Source organism: Oxyura jamaicensis, chromosome 15 (genome assembly GCF_011077185.1).
Source record: "Oxyura jamaicensis isolate SHBP4307 breed ruddy duck chromosome 15, BPBGC_Ojam_1.0, whole genome shotgun sequence".
Lineage (NCBI taxonomy): Eukaryota > Metazoa > Chordata > Aves > Anseriformes > Anatidae > Oxyura > Oxyura jamaicensis.
This window is the reverse complement of record NC_048907.1, coordinates 10,013,856-10,024,042: the sequence shown is the minus strand read 5'-3', so window position 1 is coordinate 10,024,042 and position 10,187 is coordinate 10,013,856. Positions and strand designations below refer to the sequence as shown.

Here is a 10,187-nt window from a genome sequence, read left to right as displayed (position 1 = left end):
AAAGGGCTAGGAGATGGCATCGGTCTGTAAACGTTTGGTGCTGTGGGGAAAAAGCGTCAAGAAAAGTATGCCTTGCTGGAGCCTGAGTAGAAGGGGCCGGAGCATTTGTTTCTGGAAGAGGAGTTTGGGGAAGGGCTCGGCGCTTACAGATAAACAATGTGCACGTTTCGAGGCATAAAAACACGTTCGAACATTGAAACATGATTCACAAACAAGCAGTTTCTGAAGCATCCAGGTCTCTTAGCGCTGATCTTGCTTTCCTTAAAAAAAAAAAAAAAAATAATAAAAGCAAATAAAAGCTAGCCCCTAGTTTATTTTGGCTCTTCTATTTATTTTGCACTCTTCTATTTACCCAAGCTCAGACTGCAGAGACACAAACTGACCAAGTCCGTGTCGAAGCTGTCACACTTTGTACCTCGAGGCAGGGCTCGTCTGTCCTGCTACATAAATACAGCATCCATAAAGCTAACTTCACCTCTTTCTCTTCTTGTCAGTACCAACATCTTTCTTTAAATCTTCTATTTTATTTTTTTTATTATTATTATTTATTTTGACCTGAGGGGCTTTGGTACTTTGCAGAATTTTAGAGAAATAGGATCCGTTACAGTTCAGTTAGCGGCTACAATCATTAAACCACGTGTTAGTTTATTTTATTCTGCCAATCAAAATATTAAATTCTATATATTTCATGTATTTATACTTTTTTTGTTGTTGTTATATGCTTCTTCTTTAACACCAAATTAATGGCCATTCTTGAAGAACAGTACAAAAAAGTCATGCTGGCACAATAAAAAAAAATGAAATCTGTATTGGCAAAACAGCAGGAAACAAACATCTGCAAAAGTATGGCCAGTAGGCTTTATTGCAATTTCCCTGTCATCTCACCAGCTCCAGTGCTGGTAGCTGCAGTCTTGTGAAAAGGGGAAAGGTGATAATCCATTTGACTTACTTAGCTGCACTTCAGAGAGCACCAATTCAGGCTTCCTAATCCAGTTGCCACCGATGAGTTAGATGAGGCGTACGATAAAGGCATACAACAAGATAATAATCGGAATGGAGAAAGAGGCAGGGATGTAGCGTAACCAAGCAGAGAAATTACATTAAATATAGTGTGGAGACTACATAAATCTTCTTGATAAAGAGCTTCAGCCAGTAAAAAGATAATAATATCCCATAACCAACTTTTACAAATTTGTAACAAGCTATTTCTTGTACTTAATTTTAAGGGGCCTGTTACTACTCTCCCTTAGTCAGACGGACAGCTGATACAGCTGATCCTATACCCTATGCACTCAGCCTGCTCCCATACCATCGCCTAAAAAATACTGCATGCATACTTCAGAAGTTATGCTTCAGCTTTTTAATAGCAGTTAATATTTATATTGTGTTTTACACTACCATACCACAGTATGTTTACCATAGTTTCAACTTTTATCCTCTTTTTGTTGTTGTTGTTTTGGGGTTAGGAATGAGGAATATTAAGCAACAAGCAGAAGGTCACAATAAAAAAAAAAAAAAAAATTGATTTCTGCAGGTAGTGCTCCCCATCCCACATCTGCGTCAGTCCACATAAGCTGTGACTGCACCTCACAGGTTCGCTGAACTGGTGGCAAAGCTCCTGTCACAGCACACAGCCCCCAAAGGCCCTGATACCACATGTGCACAGTCCCCATTAGTGACTGTGGCTGCACGAGGTCCTGGTTCTGAGATGTGGCAAATGCTGCAGTACCTTTCCCTCTCTGGTGTCTTGCTGCTCAGATGCCACGCTCTGGTTCAGCACTGACTCAAAGGAGTGCAAACATGGGACCACCTGTGCTGCTGTACATACTTTTCTGCAGAGTGGATGTGCAGATACCAGGAGTCTCTTCTGTTTACCTCGAGAGACATGCTGTCATCTTGGCTTAGGTGTTAGGAACTGAACAGGTTACGCAGGCACAGGATTTAACTCTACATGGGGATTAAAAAAAAAATCCCAGCAGTCCAATCCTGATCATAGAAGGGGTTCTCCTTTTCAGAGATGACAAGATGGACAAGGGGGAGAAAGAAGTGTCTGTCATTCAGTGAGGACAGCGAAGGATCCTGAAAGTAGAACAATGTTTCCATTGTTTTAACACAAGCTCTGCTTCTCCTCTGAAAGATCCAAATGACAAGGACACTGAGGGTTTCTTTCTCTTTGCTATTTGTTTCCCTAGTAACAAATACACAAGCTGCACTGTTAGAATACCATCCCTTTCTCTCTCTCTTTTTTTAAGATAAAGACATGTCAAGGATGTATTCAATGCCTTCAGTAGCAGGTTAAAGTTGCTTATACGAATGAACCTCTGGTACAATGTGATGTACTTGACAGTACTGGGCGTAGTCCACTGGGATAGCAAAATAACTTAAAAAGCATGGAAGAAATTGAGAAATGCTGAATCTCAGTCTCTGGGGTGTTTGGATTATTTTAGGGTGGTCTGCCTTTCACAGCTGAGCTCGAATCTTGATTAGCAAAGCAGATGTCATACTACTACTGCTAAATCCTGCATAGTGTCCTAATTATATCACAACCATATCATCATCAGTAATATAATGCACAGCACTTTAATGGCACTGATTTTGACAGTCTGACAACTCTTGCCTATGTTTCTGTTGCGTGCTATGCATCATGAAACTTCAGTTTAAATATAATTCTGTAATAGGAGCAGGGATATGTTACTGTTTCTTATTAAGGGTTCTAATCAAGGTTATGGTCTGTAGTTCTGCAAGTCACTGGGTAACGGGAGCTGTAGAACTGGCACTCAGTCATTGTCTTTGTGGATTAGCACGTTAGAAAGAGAACTAGTAGGTGAATTGTATTAAAAACCATAAGCCATTCTGGAAACTAGGCAAACTCCAAATGTGACAAGTAGAGGCAGGAAGGATTATTAAAGGCATCTAAACTGAGAAAGAATTTCAGGATCATTCCTTCCTTTGTTCCTCAAACATTTGGAAACTTTAACCAAATTTTTTAAAAATCAATTGGTCTCAGAATTGTCAAGATCTGTGGTCTTTGCTTTAGCTGAAAGAAGACTACAGAAAGAGGAAAACATTTTTTTAGATGAAGGAAGGAAGGACGGAAGGAAGGAAGGACGGAAGGACGGACGGAAGGGAAAGAAAAGAGCTTGCTCTTCTGAGTTACTCAGGTTTATAACACTGTGTTCTCCCAGATTCTCCAAGAAAAAGAATATGCATCTTCTTCTTGGCAGCAGCCAGGTTAAGGAGTGTAATATAGAAATAGCTGACATATAATGAATGTTGTAAAGGGTGTTGGTCTTTAAAATGAAATTGGGAAAGAAATAAACAAAAAAAAAGCTAGTTGGTACTAGCTAGCTGGTATTTCTTTGTGGAGATAACTTATGGGAAGAGACAAAAGTAGAACAAACTTCTGATTATATAATATGAAAAGATAATATTATGCATTAATTGCAAAACAGCTCACTGTTAGTTCATAAACAAATTATACTGGTGCTTGTCACAGCATATTTTAGTTATTTGTCTAGCACTGTGTGCAGGGAGGTATTTAGGGCAAACAAGGATATTACTGTCTTTTCATTTGGCATGATTTTTGAAACCATTACAAGTATTTGATTGTACTACAACACCAATGTAAAACCTGCAAGCAGAAAAGTTGCAGTGAAGCTACTGCTTCAATGGATCAGAGAATATCAAGTGATAGGGTCAGCTATCTCAAAATATTTTGAAGTCTCAAGGCATCCTCAAGTGGACAATAGGCAGAGAAATTTGGGGGCTATATTTTTTATCACGATTTTATGTAGGAACGGATGTGGACATATGCTCATATACATATAGATAGAGGTAAGGTGGAAAAAAATTTGCATCCACCACTTCAGATGCCCAATTCAGGTGTATACATTGTCTCTAATCATTGGGGTGAAATATATACCACTAGAGGGTGATTTGTTATCTGCAAGATCTGAATCGCTCTTTTCCCCACCACCATCATCATGGAAATGCTTCTTTAATTTCTTGTGTGACTTTTGAAATACCAAAACCAGATGTTAACTAAACTTTTCTAATATTCAGGCTGACAGATATACAAGTGTTTTACCTAAGGCTGAGATGTTCACTAGGGAGTTAGCCAGTGTATAAGCCTTTCAAGCTTCAGAATACCTTTGTACTTAGCTGAGATTTAGAATTCATTCACTGCATGATTAACAGTAGCAGGAGATTTTAACAGCTCAGGTTTTGTTATATACTCCTTTTGGTCTTTAAACAAAAATATAAGACCAATAAAGAGAATCATCCTCTGTCTATTTGATAGGAGCACAGTAATGAAAGGGTGATCACAAGTGTCAGCCATAAAATTGTTTCTCGTACTAGGTAAGCTGTGGAGAGAAAAGGATGCTGGTTTCATGAAGTTCTGACTGTCCTCAAAAGCAGAAGAACTGCTCAAAACGTGGAGGGACTGCAGGGACTGCAAGCAGCTACCTGCATAGTTCAGTAAGTTGGGAAGTCCTGCGATTCTGTATCATTCCCCTGATCTCTGAAAGAGTAACGTTTATTATAAGCTATCCCAAGCTGCTTTGGGGGGTTTAGATCATATCCAAAAACTGAAAAGACAGAACTATTCTGACCCTCTGAAAGTGGGTGGGTGATTCTGAAAGCAGAGGGGGCTAGGTTGTACCTTCAGTGAGATATACCTGGACTGTAGACAAGAATCAGACGGCTCTTTATCATGATGAGACTGGAAATGGCATATCATCAGTTTTGCAGCTATTCACTCCTGGTGAGTAAATTACACAGTGTAGTGGAACATTTGAATCTCAATTTAGTATGCAAATAAGAGTGGCAACACAATAAACCAGCAGAGCAACGCATACAAACTAATTGCACTTTACAAGAACTATAGTGGTTTAAAGCACAAAACCAGATGTTAGCATGCATTGTCTGTATTTATCAATAAAGAAAGCAGAAGCTACATTTCTCTAAGGTAAAAGGAAAAGGTAGTAGAATAAAAAGAACTATAGAAGTTCTTTCAGTGTACACATATATTTTGTAAAATCCACTATTATGTAGGATTGTCATCTTCATGTAGCTACACACTCTGGCTATATTAGGCAGCTATTACATATCTGAGAAGTTAAACCTGTGTTTTGGTAGCTGTAGAAAACTAGAGATTCATTTTCTGTTGATACGTGTTTTGTATAAATACATTCTGCATATGCTTGCCTATATATGCAAAAGAGTTGGCTAAAGGCAGGGATTCAAGTTTTTCTGTTTAAGATTTGTTTAGTTTCTCTCTCTCTCTCTCTCTCTCTTTTTCTTTCTTTATCTTTCTGTCTTCCATGAGGTGTGTTTCTCATTTTAAAACCTAGACTTACTCTTCCATTCTCATTTTATATCCCATCTAGATTAGGGCATCCAGCACAAGCTGTGAAACTACTGTATAGTTTCACAGATAAATAGGATCAAAGGGACCACTGTAATTTGTTGCAAGTTAGAAACCATGTCACTCATCATTATATTACTCATCATTTAAACCAGAACACAGAAGCACAGAATCATAGGATATCCATCAGGAAAACAACCATCAGGAAAACATCCTGGGACATCCTGTCTCAATTTACAAATTATTTTGTTGTTCCAGTCATTAATTACTCTAATCAATAAAGATATACGCGTTATTTTTCCCTTTAATGTATTTAGTTTTACCTTTTAGCTCTCTATTCCTTCATCTGTAAGACTGAAGAGACAATGGAACTTAGTATAAACATCCTTTTGGGTATAGCCTTTTATAAAACACATTTTTCAATTTATGAGTTGTCTTTATATATTTTCTCAGATCATCCTCCAAGTTATCAAATGATTTCTTGAACTGTGGATTCCAATAGTCAAACACAGGACTGTTATTTACCTATTTTGACAGCCTGATGATCATATCTATCTGTTTGGCTAATTGCTAGGTGCTCAATTGATTCTTCATTAGGATCCCCAGATGCATTTCAGAATTGATGTTCTGACTTCAAGGACATGAATGCTTTCTTATTCTCATCTTTCTTTCTAAGCAAGCAGATTTGCAAAGTTTAAAGCCCAGAGAACACTTACAGAGATGGAAATATACTTCTGATGAGTCTTTTGCCTTCCCTGAATTGCAAATAGCATTTCAGATACATCAGAGATGCTGAGTTGAATTTATTTTTTGAGCTATAAAAACACTTTCAATAACTTACTAGGAACTTAAAGAAAACTTTCTCTAATAGATTAAATGCAAATTAGATTTGAAAAATCATTGACTTTAAGAGAATGTAAACAAAATGGACTTCTGTGAAGAGATAACACGGTAATTAGCCTAATAATAATGCTAGGCCACCCCACAGACCTATTTAAAAGAATACCCTTTCCCCCCCAGACACCCTTCCTCCCCCCCATCATTCTTTCTTTTCCTCAAGTCACTTAATTTTATAAACCCACAGAGAATGCAACTGAGTCCAAAGGCTGCCTTAGGTCAGTGTCAGGAAAAAAGCATCACTGATTTATAGCTTTCTTGATCAGATTAGATGCAAGAGTTTCATTTGTTGGATGGGTTGCTTTATATATGAATTTTTCACCCTAACTACCTGGTTTGGGTTTTCTCCAATGCTATCTCACTAACTGTGAAAAGTGAACAATCCTCTTAAAGATGCTGATACTACTGAAATACTGAGGGAGACAAAGTAACACACATTTTCTTCAACTGGGAAGATACTCCTGCTACTGTACTGGCTCCACCTTGTGGCTGATCTTGTATTTAATTTTTTTACTAGATGTCTGAGTCAACTTCTTAAAAACATTCTTACATAATTATCGATAGATAAATATGTGAACTTCCTTTATAACTTTTAGAACAAATGGGTTGAATATTTCTGATAACAGAGAAATAGGGAGACTAGTTCAAGACAAGATCAGTGCATGCAAGCATTGCCTATTTTCCCATACAACGCTGTCAATCACAGTATTTGATTACATCCTCGTTACAGAAGCTTCAGTAAGGCATAGTGAGAGCAAATATCTGTCAGCACTTTTGAACCCCAACCTGCAGTAATATTGCTATTCAGTATTGAACTTGGTGTGGCCAGTGAAATAATCTGCAGCTAAGCTTTAAGAACTGCCTAGACTTTCTGCCAAAACATAACCACAGATCTACCGTTGTTTATTTTGGCAGCATTTTTTTTGCTTCTCCAATGCAAATATTTTTAGTGTGGTTGTCATTAAATAGCATTTGTACAGAAGAAAAAGCAGATACTTTTCAATCAGTCTCTTGCCTGTAGAGCTTATCTTGCCATCCCTGAACCTGAATAAGTATGTTCAGTAACTGCCCTGATTTGACTGCTTGACCACCCAAACCATGAACTTGGCATAGAAAAGGAAAAAGACAGCAGAAATTACAGAAGGTAGCCAACATCTGAACTCACTGACCACATCGTAGTCCCTTGTTCATAACTCAGGTATACAAGGTCATATTTTAATGGATAGAACAACTACATGTTTTCTTCAGTGAGTAATTCACTTTTGGCACTTCAACATTGGCAGCAGGAAGGCAGTGACCAGACAGGGTATGCTGGATTTGCTGTTCTGTTATGTATCACCTTGTATATTATTGGACAGAGCTTCTAAGGATCACATGAGAAACTGAGAAAATGCATTCACCTCTGTTTAAAAATATTGCCAGAGATGCAAGATTGCTGAATCGAGAGCACGCAAATTATGTTTCCAGAAACTGGTCCAGTCAGTTAGTTGCTAGGTATTTGACAGGATGGGGCTAGCTGTGCATGTATTTTGGCCATCTTAATATCAGAGATGTATCCGTGATCCATATGACGTGGAAACAAAGCAAGTCCCTGTTTCCAAGGAGTCGCAGGTCCCAGCAAATTATTCCTGGCAAGGAGAATCTCTTGAGAAGTCATGTAGAGTATCCACAATATCCATAGGTGAATAACATAGCAGCCTTACCTTTCAATATGTGTCAGGCTAGAGCACATTCCATATCTAGATTTCCATTTATGTTCCCATAGACGTGCTCAAAAATCTGAAAATAAATGCAAGTTGGCAAGGCTGGCACATAGTGAGTTAATAGCATTGAAGTCTCACTCCTTCTGCTGTACTTCATACCCATTCCATAAATCAAATTTGCTTACAGCTGCAGTACAGTTTTATATGAAGAAATCCTTGCAAGATGTTGTACCAAGAAAAAATATTTGCATTAAATAAGTGTGTTGCTTGGTCAGAAGGCACTATGCACACAGTACACACTGTGCTATGTACTGTGCCACACAGCTACTGAATACTTATTTTGTTCTGCTCTGGTAGCTACACATTTGTCAAAATGTTTTCTGAGCCTGGCACAGTCACCGGTTCAGCTTCTGGCATAGCGAGGCAGCACAGCGAAGGGGACAGGACAGGAAGGGGGAGACCTGCCTGTAGCAAAGGGGGCTCTAACCTTTAAAGCCACAGCATTGCTTGTGTTTTGAATGACTGGAACAAGGGTGGGAGGAAACTATAAAAGGCTATCTTACATCTGCTTGAGACAGTAGCGACCAGCACTAAACATGAAAGCTGCCAGGCATATGTCATAGCATGCAATAACAATTCCTTAAAATAAAACCAGAGGGAATGCTGCTGCTTCATGTTCTGCGGTGTGCCAGGGTAGGAGGAGGTTGGCTGGTAATACAGGGTTGAAATGCAAATATTGCAATGCTATCTGCATTGGTACATAAGTTTTGGAGATGTTGATACTCTGGTGTTCATTACTGAAATCCATTTTGCATCCTGGATTTTGCTGTTGTGCTCCCAAGTATCCTCATCAAATCACTGTTCAGCCAGCCTTTTTGCAAGAAATTAAAAAACACTCACATTCCAGTGCCTCATTTCTGGGGAACCTCAAATCTTTAGGCTCTAAAAAAAAGTCACTCAAGACTTCTGTATGGCTCAGTGAGGCACAAGACAGGACCAAACCTGCTGCTCGGGCAGGAGCACACAAGCACAAGTCAATGAAACTCACATTTAATCACAAACATGGTATCTACTTTTTTGTCAGCTCAGAGAATTATACAGTAGGTGGAGTACCTTTTTGAGGAGGGTGCAAAGCAGTGAAAAAACAACATTGCAAAGCCTTCAGAATCACTGTTAGAACCAACAAGATACCCTGAATATTAGTGTCAGGCAACTTCCTGCAAGATGCTTTTCCATGACTACAAATAAGATTTTGTAATTTCTTGGATATAATTACAAGAGAGAGACCAACTCACATGTAAACAGGGATTTTAAACCACAACAGTTTAGTAATTTTTCATATAATCAAGCTCCAATCCTGTTTTCTCTCAGTTCCAAAAAAATGGCTATCCTTTATCCTGAATTACTCTTTTGATACTTATGTCAGTACATATGAAAAGGGGTGGAAAGGTAAGGAGACACGAAGAACAGATTGTACAAAGTTTGACAGTCATAACTAGCATAATATTATTCATTAATATTTATATTAAGAAAGTACCCAATGTTTCACCATTTTCCTGTGCCTCATTCCCTAACAGGGTGTTATGCTTTATTCGTAGGTGGTTGGAATTGCTTAGACCTATACCAGGAACTAGAAAAAAAAGGGGGGGGGGGAGGGGGGAGAGGGATATGATCAAATCAGTCCCCGTCCAACACAATTTTATTTTAATCCTCATATTTACTACCTTGTCCAGCCATACAGCACACACATTATGACTCTGCCTGCTTTTAAAAAAAAAAAAATAATAAAAAAATAATTAAAAAAAATCATTCACTCACAGTTTTGAAGTGAACAGAACCCTAAACAGTTGCTAGGTTAGACTTTGATAACCATTGGAGATACAGTTCTAGAGAATTTATACAATATTTTTTCAGAACACCCTAGGTATTATCATCATTTTGCTATTTAATAGTCATGTTTAACACTCGTTCAGCAAGGTTATTTATAAAAATGATATTCGTGGCTGCTTTCCACCAGCAGATGGCACAATTACAGGTCCAACAGTTCTACAATTACTCGAATATACAGGAGAGCTTTGAAGTACGTAGGTCTAAGCTTTAGTTATGCTTTTCCTTTAACAACTTTTATTAGGGTTTTCATGGAGACAAGGCTTCTAGTGGGAGGCTGAATAAAACGTATTATTATGTCTTTTCTAGGGCAATTTTATCTCCTTTTTTTT

The 10,187-nt window shown here is 38.2% G+C and overlaps 1 long non-coding RNA gene across 1 annotated transcript in view; it reads left to right on the top strand.

Annotated features, from left to right (window-relative positions):
• Positions 1 to 4,354: 4,354 nt before the first annotated feature.
• LOC118174809 overlaps positions 4,355 to 10,187 on the top strand; it is a 30,881-nt gene continuing 25,048 nt past the window's right edge. The window contains exon 1 of the long non-coding RNA XR_004754780.1: positions 4,355 to 4,479. This is a non-coding gene — a long non-coding RNA (uncharacterized LOC118174809). The remainder of the gene's footprint in view (positions 4,480 to 10,187) is intronic.